Consider the following 19,468-nt stretch of genomic DNA (forward strand, 5'->3'; position numbering starts at 1 on the left):
AGCCACTGAGAAGATCAAGTTTTTAAAATGTTACTTACAAACCTATAATACCATTTTAAGAGTAACAGTATAAAACTTATATTTGTAATCAAATATACATAAATCCGAATGATATTACAAATGTTTATGAAGAGGTAAGCAACTGAATAAAACATTCATGCTTTACGGGTAATAAATGCATAAGGGCACAATTACTTTATAAAACAATTAAGCAGGTTTTTTTTTTTTTTGCGTGGGCTGGGGGCAAGTATTGGGAATTGAACCCAGGGGCACTTGACCACTGAGCCACATCCCCAGCCCTATTTTGTATTTAATTTAGAGACAAGGTCTCACTGAGTTGCTCAGTGCTTCACTTTTTCTGAAGCTGGATTTGAACTCATGATCCTCCTGTCTCAGCCTCCCTGGTCTTTGGGATTACAGGTGTATGCCACCTTGCTGGGCATTCAGCACTTTCTTAAGAAGCTAATTTAATCTGAACATATGATCTAACAATCTCATTAATTTTCATAGGGAGAAAACTGCAGTCCCGCAACCCCCAGTTCCAGTGGGGCCTGAGCAGGAATTTGTTCTTTCACCCTCTGCCCAGCATAAATAGATGATGGTCACACTGCCTTTGCAAGGTAACATTACTTCTTTATGGCTCAGTAATATTCCATTGTGTATATATAACACAACTTCTTTATCCATTCATCTGTTGAAGGGCACCTGGGTTGGCTCCATAGCTTAGCTATTGTGAATTGAGCTGCTATAAACATTGATGTGGCTGCATCACTATAGTATGCTGATTTTAAGTTATGTGTAGAATCTTTTTTTGAGAGAGAGAGAGAGAGAGAGAGAATTTTTAATATTTATTTTTTAGTTATCGGTGGACACAACATCTTTTGTTTGTATGTGGTGCTGAGGATCGAATCCAGGGGACACGCATGCCAGGCGAGCGCGCTACCGCTTGAGCCACATCCCCAGCCCTATATGTGGAATCTTAAAAAGGTGGATCTTGTAAAAATTGAAAGTACAATAATAATTACCAGAAACTAGGGAGGGTAGGGATGAGGGAAGGATGGGGAAACGTTCATCAAAGTACTGTGTTATAGTTACAGCAATAAGTTCTCATGTGGTATTGCACAGTAAGATGACATAGATTACAACAATTTACTGTATAATTCAAAGAGCTAGCAGAAAATATTTTGGAAATATTTACTATAAAGCAGTGCTGAATGTTTGAGGAGGTAGATATTCTTTCCCTACTTTAGACATTACACATTGTATATATGTATATATCAAATTGTACCCCACAAACCAAACGTGTAATTTTTAATGTGTCATTTTTTTGAATTTATAGGAAAAATAAAATGGATATAGTTAAAGGCATGCCACAGTCTTGGCTAAAATATTGGTAAGTTACATATCTGATAAAGGACTATTACTAAAAACAAAGAATTCTCAAAGCTCAATAATAAAGAATAAAACAGCTCAATGAAAAATAAGAAAATGACTTAAAAATATATCACCAAAAAGATATACATAATAACAAATAATCAAATGAATGGATGTTTAGCCTAATTTGTCAGGAAAATGCAAATTGAAATTACAATGAGATACTATATCAAATCTATTAGAATGTCTAAAGTTGAAAAGACTGACCATACTAAGTATTGCTGAGGATGTGGAACACTGAAATCCTCATACACTACTGGAGATAATGAAAAATAATAATAGCATCTTGGAAAGTAGGCAAGAGTTTTGTACACCTATCATATGATCTAGTCATCTAACTCTTAGGTGTTTACTCAAGAGGAAGGAAAATACATGTTTATATAAAGGCCTGTATATGAAATTTCATAGCAGCATTATTAATAATAGCCAAAAAATCATAAATAAACAAAAAATGAGATGTATGGATCTTAATACTACTGCTATGTTTGGATATGAAATGTCCCCCAAAGACTTATGTGCTTAGTCCCCAATGCAGCAATGTTCAGAAATGCGGATTGGTGAAACAATTGGATCATAAGGGTTCTTACCTCATCAATGGATTACTCCATTGAGGGATTCTTAGCTGAATGGAGGGAGTGGGTCTTTGAGGACATGCCCTTGAAGATTATTACCTTGTCCCTACCCCCAATCCCTCTCTCTGCTTCTTGGCTGCTATGAGGTGAGAAGCTTTGTTCTGCCATACCCTTTTGCCATGACATACGGCCTCACCAAAGGCCCAGAAACAATGGAGCCAGCTGACCATGGACTGGAACCTCTGAAGCTATGAGCCAAATGAATCTTTTTGCCTACACATTGATTTTCTCAGGTATTTTGTACCAACAACTAAAAGCTGACTGATACAACTACTCAGGAATAAAAGGGAATGAAAATATGTATGTGTATATATATATATATATATATATATATATATATATATATATATATATATATATTATTTTAGGGTGCTGGGGATGGAATGCATGCTAGACAAGCACTTTACCACTGGGCAATATTCCCATCCCAGGAAGAAACTATTTGTGCACCTACTAAAGACTTAGTTCCCTATACACTAATGAATTTCACTTCTTCTAGGAAAGTTTCAGTCTTAATTCAATCCACAATAAATCATTCCTTTACTCTGGGTCTCTCATCACTTGCATATTACATGCATACTTTTAAAAATTTGAACACAGTAATATACTGCATGTTGATTCAGTATAAAGCCACAAATCTGTACTATTCCCCTATGTATACTGATTATACATAGGGGAACAAAAGCTAACATCAGAATAAACCTAGAATGGATTCTACTTATAATAGCATCTGGCTATCAATTACTGATATATATATACATATATATATATATATATATATATATATATATATACACATATATATATATATATATATATATATATAGAGAGAGAGAGAGAGAGAGAGAGATATATATATTCTCCTGACTTTTCACTAAAATAGCAATTGACCCTACCAGGTAGCAAATATACTATAAATCTGAGTAATTAGAACAACCCTGTATGTAGTCAGAACTAGACAAGAGTTTGTCATAAAGTCACATGGTCATGTAGGACCTTGATAAATAAAATATTTAGCTTTTCAATGAAAGAAAAATATTGTTGGGTAAACAATATAAGGTCTATTTACTTCCAATCTGAGTGGAGAGAGAATAAAAGTACGACTTTATCACCACACATTAAATAAAAATTCAGATTGATTAAATCATACAAAAATTTTTAAGCTATAAAGGTTAAACAATAGAAAACATTTTTAAGAATCTTAGCAAATTTGATAACATAAGAATTAAAAATTTCTATCCTAAAACTGCAATGAAAGAACATATTCACTCATAAGCATCAATTTCCTTTCCAAGTAGATCATGATCATCAACATTCAAATGTATTATTTACTGACATTAAAAACAACATTTTGGGGATCCAAGATGGCAGGCTAGAGGGAGGCTGCATTCTGTGTTGCTCAGGTACCTGGGGTTCAAGTAGTAGGAATACTGTTTCTCTGCAAGTGATTAGAGGACACTAGACAGATGCTCCTGCGCAGGAATCAGGGCCTCTCTGCTGTGCAGGTCTCCAGAACTCAGTGTCAGTGCAGGACACCTGGCCTCTCATCCATGCAAGTCCTGGGAGTTCATGTCCTCCCGGTGCAGGTCCTCTGGGTGCCTGAGTAGGACCACTGGCATTAGCACCCATGCAGGACTCCTGGCTGCCCACCCTTGCAGGAATCCCAGCCACTGCTCCCATGCAGGACACCCAGCCACAGCCCACCTGCAGGAACTCCAGCTGCCACTCCTATGTGGACCCACATCTATCAATGTGGGGCTCCTCCAGTCACCTCCATCTTGGGACACTGCAACCACTGCCACAGTCCCCTACACGTGGTACCCTGCAACTGGGGACAGTGCACTGGGTCCAGATACAGCCAGCAGCCACAACACTGAACACCATAGAGCCGCATCTCTAAACACACTGCTCAACACCACTGCCAGGCCCCACTTAACCTGATACCCCATCTCTGAAAGCAACCACCTCCATCTTGGGACACCTTTGTGGCCATCTTAAGTTTGGGCAACTCCCAGCTTGGAACACCAGCTAGGGCTTAGAAACAATATAAAGTAATGAAAGTCCCCAATTCCCCCCTCTCCCTGGCAGCTGCTAATCCAGCACAGTGCCTGCGGCTATGTGGCCAGTTAGTAGCTCACAAAACTGGGTCCTGAACTGCCCAATATAAAACAGCTCTCTGTAACAGGTGTGCAGCCCCCAGAGTGCAGCCTACAAGATGTCCAGAGAGAAAGGTTCCTAATTGGGAAGCAGAAAGGGAATGAGTGAGTGAGATACAGTCTAGACACTAAATTAGAGACCAGGAATTGCAAGGTCTATAGGTGATATAAGGAGATAAGACCAGGTGCTCACATCATACAAGGAGGCCCCAAAGGATATCTTTGGACCAACCCTCCCACCCTAATAACCTTCACCATCCTGAGGGTGGAGAAACGAGCAAACAGACAACCCCACCTACTGGGTGAGAAGGGAAGCAGGAAAGATACTGATTTTCAACAAAAACAATCCTTGTATCTTCCTTGGAGATTTTTTTTTCCCTCTCTCTCTTCTCTGGCCCTCACATCCCAACATTTGTGAAATCAAGTACTTTTCATGAATTTGGCTACTGAGGAGTGGTATGTCTGAACAGTATATTACAGTGGTGTTGTATATTCTTTTATCTCCTATTTTTTACTTTTCTTAATATTTATGTTTATTTGTTTTCTGTACTCTCTCCATTGTCTTCCCACTTACTTGTCTCTCCCAAATCACTTTCTCTATCTTCTCCTGCTAATAAACAACTTAGGTTCTTCTTCCATGCTTTCTGAGATCTAATAACTCTATCTCCTAACCTGTTACCCCCTCAACATCTCACCTATACCTCATCTCTAGTTCTCTCTTTGTCCACCATCAGAAACTGTAGACCCTTTTGCAAACCTACTGTTTATATTGTAGATAATAATTAAACTCAGCATTTCTGGATATTGTGACAAAACCTTAAATGTCTTCATAGTGGCTATTTGGTTTAAGGCTATATATTGTTTATATAGGGTGTTTACATTGTTCTCCCCTATAAGGGGGAGGTATTGAAACTGTCAGGCACACTATAAGCCTGTAGGGTAAACACTGTAATGCCTCAGCTCCACAGTGCTAGAAGGGAAGACACATGAACAACATGTAAAAGCAAGGGAAGAAAGGGGCCCAAACAAACCAAGATACCACATTATTAGAATCCATGGCCAGCACAGCAAAAGAAGTGACAGAGAATGAGTTCAGGCTGTACATAATTAAAATGTTCTGTGAATTAAAGAATGATAAGAGAGCAAATACAGGAAGCAAAAGATTATTTTGATAAAGAGCTATATAAGCAAATACAGGAAGCAAAAGATTACTTCAATAAAGATATAGAGGTTCTGAAAAAAAAACAAAACAGAAATCCTTGAAATGAAAGAAACAATAGAACAAATTAAAAGCTCAAACAAGCATCATCAACAGACTACATCACTTGGAAGACAAGACCTCAGATAATGAAGACAAAATATGTAATCTTGAAAAGAATGTAGACAACACAGTGAAGATGGTAAGAAACCATGAGCAGAACATTCAAGAATTATGGGATAACATAAAAAGACCAAATTTAAGAGTTATTCGGATAGAGGAAGGCATAGAGTTCCAAACCAAAGGAATGATCAATCTATTCAATGAAATAATATCAAAAACTTTTCCAAACATGAAGAATGAGTTGAAAAATCAAATACAAGAGGCTTACAGGACACCAAATGTACAAAATCACAATAGATCCACACCAAGGAAAATTATAATGAAAATGCCTAGCTTACAGAATAAAGAGAGAATTTTAAAAACCACAGAGAAAGGAATCAGATTACATATAGGGGGAAAACAATTAAGATATCTACAAATTTTTCAACCCAGACCCTGAAAGCTAGAAGATCCTAGAACAACATATAGCAAGCTCTGAAAGAAAATGGATGCCAACCAAGAATCTTATATCCAGCAAAATTAAGCTTTAGATTTCATGATGAAATAAAAATCTTCCATGATAAACAAAAATTAAAATAATTTACAACTAAAAAGACTGCACTACAGAATGTCCGCAGCAAAATATTCCATGAGGAGGAAATGAAAACAACAATGAAAATCAGCAGAGGGAGGTATTACACTAAAGGAAAATCTAATCAAAGGAAAAACCAAGTCAAGTTAAATACCAAAAATAAACAAATATGACTGGGAATACAAATCATGTCTCAATAATAACCTTGAATGATAATGGCCTAAACTCACCAGTCAAAAGACAGACTGGCAGATTGGATTTTAAAAAAAGACCCGACAATATTCTGCCTCCAAGAGATTCATCTCATAGGAAAAGACATCCACAGACTGAAGATGAAGGGTTGGGAAAAAACATACCACTCACATGGACTGCGGAAACAAGCAGGGGTTTCCATCTCATATCAAATAAAGTAGACTTCAAGCCAAAGTTAATCAAAAGGAATAAAGAAGGACATTTCATACTGCTCAAGGGAACCATACATCAACAAGACATAACAATTATAAATATATATGCCCCCCAAAATGGAGCATTGACATTCATCAAACAAACTCTACTCAAGTTCAAGAGTCAAATAGACCACAACACAATAATTATGGGTGACCTTAAAACACCTCTTTCACCACTGGATAGATTTTCCAAACAAAATCTAAACAAAGAAACTACAGAACTCAATAACACAATCAATAACTTAGACATAACAGACATATACAGAATATTTCATCCATCAATGAGTAAATATACTTTTCTTCTCACCTCTAAAACAGACTATATATTATGCTGCAAAGCAACTTTTTGCAAATACAAAAAAATAAAGATTCTACCTTGCATTTTACTCTAATAAGGTAAAAAATATCAAAGGCATTTACAGATTTCTACAGTCATATGAATTGCCCAAACTGAATCAGGGTGATGTACACAAGTTAAACAGATCAATTTCAAACAATGAAATAGAAGACACCATCAGAAGCCTACCAACCAAGAAAAGCCCAGGACCAGATGGATACACAGCTGAGTTCTACAAGACCTTCAAAGAAGAACTAATACCAATACTCCTCAAAGTATTTCATGAAATAGAAAAAGGGGGAACACTTCCAAACTCATTCTATGAGGCCAATGTCACCCGGATTCCCAAAACAGACAAAGACACATCAAAGAAAGAAAACTTGAGACCAATATATCTAATGAACATAGATGCAAAAATCCCCAATAAAATTCTGGCAAATCGAATACAAAAACATATCTAAAAGATAGTGCACCATGATCAAGTGGGGTTCATTCCAGGGATGCAAGTTGGTTCAATAAATGGAAATCAATAAATGTAATTCATTCACATCAACAAACTTAAAACAATCATATGATCACCTCAATAGATGCAGAAAACAAATTCAACAAAATATAGCACCCTTTCATGTTCAAAACACTAGAAAAACTGAGGATAACAGGAACATATCTCAACATTGTAAAAGCTATCTATGCTAATCCCCAGGCCAACATCATTCCAAATGAAGAAAAATTGAAAGCATTCCCTCTAAACACTGGAACACGACAGGAATGCCCTCTTTCACCACTTCCATTTAACATAGTTCTTGAAACTCTGGCCAGACCAATTAGACTGACAAAAAAAATTAAAGGGATATGGGTAGGAAAAGAACTCAAATCATCGCTATTTGTTGATTAATTCTATACCTAGAAGACACAAAATATTCCACTAGAAAACTTCTAGAACTAATAAATGGATTCAGAAAAGTAGCAGAATATAAAATCAACATCCATAAATCAAAGGCATTATGTATATCAGTGACAAATCCTCTGAAAGAGAAACTAGAAAAACTACCTCATTTATAATAGCCTTAAAAAAAAAAACCAACTTGGGAATCAACTTAACAAAAGAGGTGAAAGACCCCTACAATGAAAATTACAGAACATAAAAGAAAGAAATTAAAGAAGACCTTAGATGATGGAAAGATCTCCCTTATACTTGGATAGGCAAAATTAATATTGTCAAAATGACCATACTACCAATAGCACTATACAGATTTAATGCAATTCCAATCAAAATGCCAATGATATTCCTCACAAAAATAGAAAAAGAAGTCATGAAATTCATCTGGAAAAATAAGAGACCCAGAATATCTGAAGCAATCTTTAGCAGGAAGAATGAAAGAGGTGGCATCACTATACCAGATGCTAAACTATAGTTTACAGAGCAATAGTAACAAAACAGCATGGTATTGGCACCAAAACAAACTTGTAGACCAATGGTACAGAATAGAGGACACAGAGACAAACCCACATAAATACAGTTATCTCATATTAGACCAAGATGCCAAAAACGTATATTGGAGAAACAATAGCCTCTTCAATAAATGGTGCTGGGAAAACTGGAAACCCATATGGAACAAAATGAAATTAAGCCTCTATCTCTCACCACACAAAAAACTCAACTCAAAGTGATCAAGGACCTGGGAGTTAGTCCAGAGACCCTACGCCTAACAGAAGACAAAGTAGGCCCAAATCTCCATCATGTGAGATTAGGCCCCAATTTCCTTAACAAGACTCCTAGAGTACAAGAAATAAAATCAAGAATCAATAAATGGGATGGACTCAAACTAAAAAGCTTCTTCTTAGCAAAGGAAACAATCAGTGAGGTGCATAGAGAGCCTACAGAATGGGAGCAAATTTTTACCACACACACTTCAGATAGAGCACTAATCTCTAGAATATATAAGAAATCAAAAATCTTAACACCAAAAAATAAAAACAAAGACAAATAACCCTATCAATAAATGGACCAAGGAATTGAACAGACACTTCTCAGAAGATGGTATACATAAATCAACAAATGTCGGAAAAACGTTCAACATCTCTAGCTATTAGAGAAATGCAAATCAAAACTACTCTAAGATTTCATCTCACAATGGCAGCTATTATGAAGACAAACAACAGGGGCAGGGGTTGTGGTTCAGTGGTCGAGCACTTGTCTAGCAAGTGCAAGGTGCTGGGTTTGACTCTCAGCATCACATAAAAAAAATAAGTAAATGTCCAACTGCAACTTAACAAAAAAAAAGAATACAAACAATAATAAGTGTTGGGGAGGATGTGGGGGAAAAGGCACTCTCATACATTGCTGGTGGGACTGCAGATTAGTGCAGCCAATATGGAAAACAGTATTGAGATTCTTTGGAAAACTTGAAATGGAACCACCATTTGACCCAGCTGTCCCACTCCTTGGTTTATACCCAAAGGACTTAAAAACAGTATACCTTAGTAACGCAGCCACATCAATGTTCATAGCAGCACAATTCACAATAGCTAAATTGTGGAATCAACCTAGATGTACTTCAACAGATGAATGTATAAAGAAACTGTGGTATGTATACACAATGGAATATTACTCAGCAATAAAAGAGAATAAAATCATGGCATTCTCAGGTAAAAGGATCAAGCTGCAGAATATTATGGTAATTGAAGTTGGCCAATCCCAAAAAACAAATGCAGAATGTTTTCCCTGATACAAGGATGCTGATCCATAAATGGGATGGGGGGAAGAGCATGGGAGGAATGGAGGAACTTTAGATAGGATAAGGGGGAGGGAGGGGAAAGGAGGGGGAATTGGGTAGGAAAAAAAGTGGAATGAGTTGGACATCATTACCCCAAGTACATTTATGAAGACACAAATGGTGTGACTCTACTTTGTGTACAGAGACATGAAAAATTGTGCTCTATATTTGTACTATGAATTGAAATGCATTGTGCTATCATATGTAACAAATTAGAATAAATAAATAATTTTAAAAAACATTTTGGGGGATGGGGTTGTGGCTCAGTGGTAGAGTGCTTACCTAGCATGCAAAAGGCACTGGGTTCAATCGTCAGCACCACATATAAATAAAATAAAGGTATTATGTCCATGTACAACTAAAAAAAAACCCCAACATTTTGACATCACATTTACTTCCAGCTAACATTCTCATCTTTGTGTCTTTGTTTATGGAAAATTTCTTTGATGATACCTGCAATTACCATCTCTATTTCCTCTCCTTCCACTTTTTCTTGAACTGATTTCAATTCAGGCTTTTGTTCTACTGCTCCAATGAAATTGCTAAGATCTCTCTCTGCACCATGTTGCTAAAACTAATGGTCAAATATCAGTCATCAGCATACTTGGCATTTTGAGTAACATATTAGCTTGGTTTCTAGGGCACTGTGCTGTCTTGGCCTTGCAGCTCTTCTCACTCTTTGCTGGTTCTTTCTCCTTTGCCATAACTCTAAGTGCACAAATTCTCTAGGACTCAGACTTTCACCGTTTTGTCCTCTGTATCTACACTTGATTGCTAGATGTCATCATCCAGTCTCATGACTTTAAATAATTAATATATATGGATAATTCCCAGTATATTTTTGCCTAAGGCCCAGATTTGTACGGAAAATAGCTCTAATTGCATATATAACAGTGATTCCATACTTAACACTTCAAAACAAACCCCAAAACCTCTGATAAACCTGTTATTTTCATAGTCTTCCCACCTTAATTGAGGGGTATCTTGGTCTATTTGGGCTACTATAACAGAACACCACAGACTGGATGGCTTATAAATGATGGGAATATATTTATTATATTCTGGGGTCTGAGAAGTCCAAGATCAAGGCACCAGCAAATTCAGTGTCTGGTGAGGGTCAGTCTCTTCTCCATAGTCTTTTTCTGCTGCATTATCACATGGTAGAAGGGAAGAGGCAATCAAGCTCCCTCAGGCTTCTTTTACCAGGGCACTAATTCCATTTGAGAGTACTCCACCATCATTACCTAGTCACCTTTCAAACACCCCAACACTTAATACTATTGCACTGGGGATTAGGTTTCAACAGGGGAATCTGTGGGGTGGCACAAACATTCAGACCACAACAATGGCAATTTCATCCTTGTAGCTACAAAGAAGAAACACTTTAGAGCCATCCTTCCTTCCCAGCTTGCCCTCACACTCCATAGTTACTTGAGCAGTGAACTCTGTTGGCATTACTTTCAAAATTTATCTGTGATCCAAGCACTTCTTACCATCTCCCTTGCTTCACCATAGTTCAAACCTCTACCAATACTCAGCTGGAGGACTGCAGTAGCTTTCTACCTGCTCTTCCTCATGGTACCCCTGATTCCTCCCTAGTCTCATGCAAACATAAACCACAATAATCCTATAAAATGCTAAGTGAGGTCATGTCATATTCCTCCACTTCAAAGATTTCTAGTGGCTTCCTATCATACTCAACTTCAAAATTAATGCCCTTAGAACAGTTTCTAAGGCCTGGACCCCTATGTCCTGACTTCATCACTTCTTTCTACTTTTGGTTCTTCTCTTTTAATTTCTTCCAGCCACACTCAGGTGTTTGTTTCTTGAAAATGGTAGGTGTTGAGAGCCACAGCCCAGTCAGAATGACGCCTGGCATTTGCCAGAGGGAATGGTTGAAAGGTGACACCAGCGAACCATTGAGATGATGATTTGAGTTAAGCTATATATAATTGCTGTGATGCTGGATTGATTGTATTGTATATTTGACCTTTACTGTCAGGCAATAGGGAGGCTCTTGCTGCCTTGGGTGCCCTCCCACTACTTTGGAGTTCCTGTGAGTTCTAGTGGGGGTTCGGGGAGATTGGACAGAGCCGGGTGAAGGGAGTGTGTTCCCGTGTAGTGTGTGCAGTGCCAGTGAGAGTTGGGGAATAAAGAGTTGCTGTTTGAATCTACAAGGCTTTGTGGCAGCTCAGTTATTTGTGCCCAGCCAGACTTCGGCAGGTAGGCATGATATTATCTCACACCTAAGCAGTTTATCTTCCTTCTGCCTGAAATGCTCCTTCTTGAGCTACACACATGTAGCTTATCTCCTTCAAGGCTTCACTCAAATCTCACTATGTGGGTGATACCTTCCCTGACACCTATTTAAAGCTATCAAGTCCTACTCATAGCACTTCATGATTTATTTTTTCTATAGCATTTATAATCATTTGGTGATGTGTGTATATAATGTTATAAATGTGTGTATAACTTCTATCTGAGGTATTTAATTATTTTATTTATTTGTTGTTTTTATTCCTTTTATTTAAATTAAAACTATATGATTTGTGGTTTTTGAGTGTGTCACTCCTGTCTGCATTCCTAGTATCTGGGATGGAACCTGTTGTACAGCAGGAGCTCAATAACCACTTGAATGAATGTACAGAGTGTTAATTATTATAGTGTTTATAATACTGAAAAACTGCTAATTACTTAAATGTCTGTTAATACTGGAATGGTAAAATATGTATGGCATATCGAGACAGTGGAGTACTAAACAGTTGCTAAAAACAACGAGAAAGACCTATAAGTACTGATAAAAATATCTCTAAAATGAGAAATGTAAGTTGTAAAATAGTACCTAAAGCATTTACGTTCAGAGAAAAAAGTTAAAACTATGCATATATACACAAAGAAACATATGCAAATGTATGCGAGGTGAATCAAAGATGCACATGAAATCCTTGTGGCAGTTTCCTCTGAAGAAAGGAACAAATTTGAGACAGAGAATGGAGTGCAACCTACTGAGAATTTATAGAGAAGGGAGAGTTGACTAAGGTGACAGGGGAAAAGCTGCCTTAGTATTCCTGGAGAGAAAAATGGCAGAACCTAGAAAAATTTAAAGTACAAACACCCAGCAATTCTACTTCTTTGATTTTGTGCTTCCAAAAATACTCTAGTGATAACTTATTAAGAAAAAGAACTTAACAGTCAGACTTTGTGGGTTTTCATCTTGACTCTAATATTCACTAGATATGTGGCTCAGTTTAACCTATGCCTAAATTACTTCATCATAATATGGAAATAACTGCAATAACCATACTGAAAATTGATGTGAAGCCCTCTGCATAGCACCTGGCACATATTAACCAACCAACAAATACTGTTAGTGATAGTAATAGAAATAACAGCACTGCCAGGTACAGTGGCACATGCCTATAATCCTAGAGGCTCTGGAGGCTGAGGCAGGAGAATCACAACTTCAAAGCCAGCCTCAGAAATGGCAAGATGCTAAGCAACTCAGTGAGACACTATCTCTAAATAAAATACAAAATAGGGCTAGGGGTGGGGCTGGGGATATAGCTCACCTGGTCAAGTGCTTGCCTTGCATGCATAAGGCCCTGGGTTCAATCCCTAGCACCACAAAAAAAAAAAATAGGGCTGGGGATGTGGCTTACAGGTTGAGTGCCCCTGAGTTCAATCCCCAGTACCAAAAAAAAGGAAAAAAAAAGAAATAACAGTGCTGAGTCATATGTACATGCTTGTAATACCTAGTGACTCAGGAGGCTGAGGCAGAAGGATCACAAGTTTGAGGCTACCCTCAGCAACTTAGTGAGGCCCTAAGCAACTTAGCAAGATCCTGTCTCAAAATCAAAAACAAGGGCTGGGGATGTGGCTCAGTGGCTAAACACCCCTGAGTTCATCCCCATACCAAAAAAAAAAAAAAAGGAAAAAGAAATAATAGCACAAACTATATACAAAGATATTTCACAGGAAGGTATAGTACAGTTTAAAATGGCAAAAATTTGGAAATAATCTAAATAAGTCAATGGTTAAATAAATTATGGCCATTGAATCCATGAAACACAAATTGGTAATGTAAATGAAATAGATCTACATATACTAAATTTAAAAGATACCCAAGATATATTTTTCAGCAAAAATAAAAACAAACTGCAAAACAACAGGCATTCAGGATTAGAGGATAGATCAGATTTAAGTTTTATATAAATATATGTTTGAGAACACACACATATTAGCACATACAAAGAAGTTTTAGATCTGCACACCCAAATGTTACTAATTTCTAGGCAGAGGAAGATTTGGGAGGATAGGGACAAATAAAGAAAAAGAAAATTTAAGCTAAAACAAGAATTTTTCAGAAAACGCCACAGAGAATTTGTCAGCAGAACCACATTATAAAATAGTTTAAAGAAAGATACTCAAGCAGAAAAAGAAATGATAGAAATGTGGATTTATAAAAAGGAACTAAGAGTTTGTAAATGCTAAATATGTGGGCAAATAGGAAAGACTAAGTCACTTTAAAAATAATTGACCAATAAACCTACAGACATATCATACACTCCTAATATCATATACTGAGACAAGTAGAACACTTATGTTGTATCTTCTCACTAATGTATAACCTCAATATATCACAGGAAAAAAAGTGGACACACACAAATGAATAACATTTTGTAAAATAACTAACCAGTATTATTCTTCAAGTGTCAAAATTATGAAAGAAAAGGAAACACTGAAAAACTTCCATAGATTAGAAGAAACTAAAGATACAATGAATAAATGAAATACAGGAACTCAGATTAAATTCAAAGTTAAACTGGAAGAGAAAAAGACATAAATGGAATAACCTATGGAATCTGGATAAAGTCTGTGGATTGACTGAATTAGTAATTTGACTTATTAGTAGCAGAAAATGGATTTCTATTGTAATTATTAACAAATTATACAAATCATTGGAATTCAATATTTTCATACAGGAATATAATGCACATGGATAATCTTCCCTTCTAAGACTTCCCCAACCTCTCCTTCTCTCTCCCCCTGGTCCCCTTCTCAGTCCTAGTAGTCCCTCTTCTACTTTAAAGTGATGTTCTCTTTTCTTAGATTCCACATATCTGTGTCTGGCTTATTTTACTTAACATGAATGATGTCCTCCAGTTCCATTCATTTTCCTGCAAATAATAGGATGTCATTTTTCTTTATAGCTGAGCAATACTCCATTGTGTATACATACCATGTTTTCTTTACCTATTCATCTGTTGACAGGCACCCAGGCTGATTCCAAATCTTGGATATTGTGAATAATGATGCAATAAACCTAGGTATGGAGCATATCTCTTTTATATACTAACTTCATTTCAGTCAGATATATGCCAAGGAATGGGGTAGATGGATCACACGGTAGTCATATATGAAGTTTTTTGAGAAACTTCCTTAAAGATTTCCACAGTGGTTGCACTAATTTAAATTTACACCAACAGTGGATGAGAGTTTAACTTCTCCATATCCTTGCCAGGATTTTTTTTAATAACAGTCATTCTAACTGGAGTGGGATGGAATCTCAAAAAGTCATTTTGATTTGCATGATGGCTAAAGATATTGAGAATTTTTAATGTACTTATTGCCCTTTTATATTTTTTCTTTTGAGAAGTGTCTGTTCAGATCATTTACCCATTTTTTTACTGCATTGTTAGTGTTTTTATTGTTAAGTTTTTTGAATTACTTGTATATTCTGGATAATAATCCTTTGACACATGAATAGCTGACCAAGATTTTTCTTCCATTCTGTAGATGATCTTTTCAGTCTTGATTATTTCCTTTGGTGTGCAGAGCTTTTTAATTTTTAAAAATCTTTATTTATTTAATTTATTTATTTTTATGTGGTGCTGAGGATCGAACCCAATACCTCAGAAGTTCGAGGCAAGTGCTCTACCACTAAGCTATAACCCCAGCCCCAAGATCTTTTTATTTAATGGAATCCCACTTGTTAATTCATGTTTGTGTTTTCTGGGCTTTTGATATCTTATCTAGGAAATTGTTGTCTGAGCCAATCTTGAAGTTTTTCCCCTAAGCTTTCTTCTAGTAGTTTTCAATCTTACATTAAGATCTTCGATCCATTTTGAGATGCTTTTAGATGGGGTTCTAGTTTCAATCTTCCACATTGGATATCTAGACTTCCCAACACCATTTAAGAGGCTGTCCTTTTGACAATGTATAATTTTGGTGCCAAAATAGTTGGTGGAAGATGTATATATTTATTTCTGGGTCTTCTATTCTCTTCCATTGGTCTATGTGTCTGTTTTTATGCCAATACCATACTGGGTTTGTTAATATGGTTCTATGGGATATCTTGAAATCAGGTACTGTGACACCTCCAGCTTTGCTTTTTATTCAGGGTTGTTTTGGCTATTCTGGGTCTCTTATTCTTCCAAAAAAATTTTAGGACTGTTTTCTTTAGATCTATGAAGAATGTCATTTGTAATTTGGTGGCAACTGCAAATCTGCAGGTAGTATGGACATTTTCACAATATTAATTCTTTCAATCCATGAACATTGGAGATCTCTCTCTTTTAGTGTTATCTTCAATTTCTTTGTTATTTGGCAATTTTCATCATAGAGGTCTTTCATATCCTTAATCACGTTTATTCCTAGGGTGTGTGTGTGTGTGTGTGTGTGTGTGTGTGTGTGTGTGTGTGTTTATTGTTAATGAGATCACTTTCCTGATATTTTTCTCAGTGAGTTCATTATTGGTATATAGAAAAACCATCGATTTTTGTATGTTGACTTTATATCCTGCTATTTTACTGAATTTTATCAGTTCTAGTAGCTCTTTGTTAGAATTTTTAGGATTTCCTATGTACAGAATATTATTATGTACAATTAGGGATACTGTGACTGCCTCCTTCCCTATTTGCATGCCTTTTTTTCTGTCTTTTGCCTAATTGCTCTGGCTGAAACTTCTATTATATTGAATAAGACTGGTGAGAGTGAACACTCTTATTGTGATATTAGAGAAAATGCTTTCAGTTTTTCCCAATTTAGTATAATGCTGGCTATGGGTTTGTCATATATAGCCTTTATTATGTTGAGATATGAGCCTTCTATACTTCATTTATTGAGGGCTTTTATTATGAAGGATGTTAAATTTTATCCAATGATTCTTCTGCACCTATTGAGATGATCATGTGATTTTTATATTTGATTCCATTGATGTGCTCTATTTATTGATTTGTGTATGTCGAACCATCTTTGGATCCCTGGAACAAATCCAAATTTATGATCATATATGATCTTTCTAACATGGTGTCAAATTTGATTTGCAAGTATTTTGTTGAGAAGTTTGATATCTATGAATATCAAGTCTAAACAGTTGTGGGGTTTTTTTTCTGTGTGTGTGTGTGTGTGTGTGTGTGTGTGTGTGTGTGTATGTGTCCTTGTCACGTTTTAGGTCCTTGTCATAGAATGTGTTTGGAAGGGATCCTTTCCCTTTCTATTTCATGGAATAATTTGAGAAACATTGGTGTTAGTTCTTCTTTAAAAGTCTGGTAAAACTCAGCAGTGAAGTTATACAGTCCTGGACTTATTGAGACTTTTTGTTGCTGATTCAATCTTGTTACTTTTTATATGTCTACATAGGATTTTTTATCTTCCTGGTTCAATTTTCATAAGCCATGAGTCCAGAAATTTGTCCATTTTTTCTAGACTTTGCAATTCATTGGCATATAATTTGTCAAAAAGTTCCCTCACAATCTTTTGAATTTCTGTAGTATCAGTTGTCACTAATCTCTCCTCCTGCAACTATAATTTATTTATTTGGGTCTTGCCTTTTGGTTAGCTTAGTAAAGGGTTTGTCACTTTTGTTTATCTTCTCAAAGTATCACCTCCTTGTTTCATTGATGATTTGCATTGTTCTTTTGTATTTCATTTATTCCCACTCTGATCTTTATTATTTCTTTCCTTCTACTGATTCAAGGTCTGGTTTGTTCTTTTTTTTTTGAAAAGCTTGAAATGCATCATAGGTTATTTATATGAGATGTATTTTTAATTTTTTTATTTTTAAAAAATTTTTTATTGGTTGTTCAAAACATTACAAAGCTCTTGATATATCATATTTCATATATTAGATGCAAGTGGGTTATGAACTCCCATTATTACCCCAAATACAGATTGCAGAATCACATTGGTTACATATCCACATTTTTACATAATGCCATATTAGTAACTGTTGTATTCTGCTACCTTTCCTATCCCCTACTATCCCCCCTCCCCTTCCCTCACATCTTCTCTCTCCATCCCATCTACTGTAATTCATTTCTCTCCTTGTTTATTTTCCCATTCCCCTCACAACCTCTTATATGTAATTTTGTATAGCAATGAGGGTCTCCCTTCATTTCCATGTAATTTCCCTTTTCTCTCCCTTTCCCTCCCACCTCATGTCTCTGTTTAATGTTAATCTTTTCTTCCTGCTCTTCCTCCCTGCTCTGTTCTTAGTTGTTCTTATTATATCAAAGAAGACATTTGGCATTTGTTTTTTAGGGATTGGCTGGCTTCACTTAGCATAATCTGCTCCAATGCCATCCATTTCCCTGCAAGTTCCATGATTTTGTCATTTTTTAGAGCTGCATAATACTCAATTGTGTATAAATGCCACATTTTTTTAATCCATTCATCTATTGAAGGGCATCTGGGTTGGTTCCACAGTCTAGCTATTGTGAATTGTGCTGCTATGAACATCGATGTGGCAGTATCCTTGTAGTACGCTCTTTTAAGGTCTTCAGGGAATAGCCCAAGAAGGGCAATAGCTGGGTCAAATGGTGGTTCCATTCCCAGCTTTCCCAGGAATCTCCATACTGCTTTCCAAATTGGCCACACCAATTTGCAGTCCCACCAGCAATGTACAAGTGTACCCCTTTCCCCACATCCTCGCCAGCACATGTTGTTGTTTGACTTCATAATGACTGCCCATCTTACTGGAGTGAGATGGTATCTTAGGGTGGTTTTGATTTGCATTTCTCTGACTGCTAGAGATGGTGAGCATTTTTTCATTTTCTTGTTGATTGATTGTCTGTCCTCCTCTGAGAAGTGTCTGTTCAGGTCCTTGGCCCATTTGTTGATTGGGTTATTTGTTTTCTTATTGTTTAATTTTTTGAGTTCTTTGTATACTCTGGATATTAGGGCTGTATCTGAAGCGTGAGAAGTAAAAATTTGTTCCTATGATGTAGGCTCCCTATTTACCTCTCTTATTGTTTCTCTTGCTGAGAAAGAAACTTTTTAGTTTAAGTCCCATTTGTTTATTCTTGTATTTAACTCTTGTGCTATGGGTGTCCTATTAAGGAATTTGGAGCCTGACCCCACAATATGTAGATCAGAGCCAACTTTTTCTTTTATCAGATGCAGAGTCTCTGATTTGATATCAAGCTCCTTGATCCATTTTGAGTTAACTTTTGTGCATGGTGAGAGAAGAGGATTCAGTTTCATTTTGTTGCATATGGATTTCCAGTTTTCCCAGCACCATTTGTTGAAGATGCTATCCTTCCTCCATTGCATGTTTTTAGCCCCTTTATCAAATATAAGATAGTTGTACCTTTGTGGATTAGTCTCTGTGTCCTCTATTATGTACCATTGGTCCACCCACCTGTTTTGGTACCAGTACCATGCTGTTTTTGTTACTATTGCTCTGTAGTACAGTTTGAAATCTGGTATCGCTATGCCACCTGATTCACACTTCCTGCTTAGAGTTGCTTTTGCTATTCTGGGTCTTTTATTTTTCCATATGAATTTAATGATTG

This window comes from Ictidomys tridecemlineatus, chromosome X (assembly GCF_052094955.1).
Source record: "Ictidomys tridecemlineatus isolate mIctTri1 chromosome X, mIctTri1.hap1, whole genome shotgun sequence".
NCBI lineage: Eukaryota > Metazoa > Chordata > Mammalia > Rodentia > Sciuridae > Ictidomys > Ictidomys tridecemlineatus.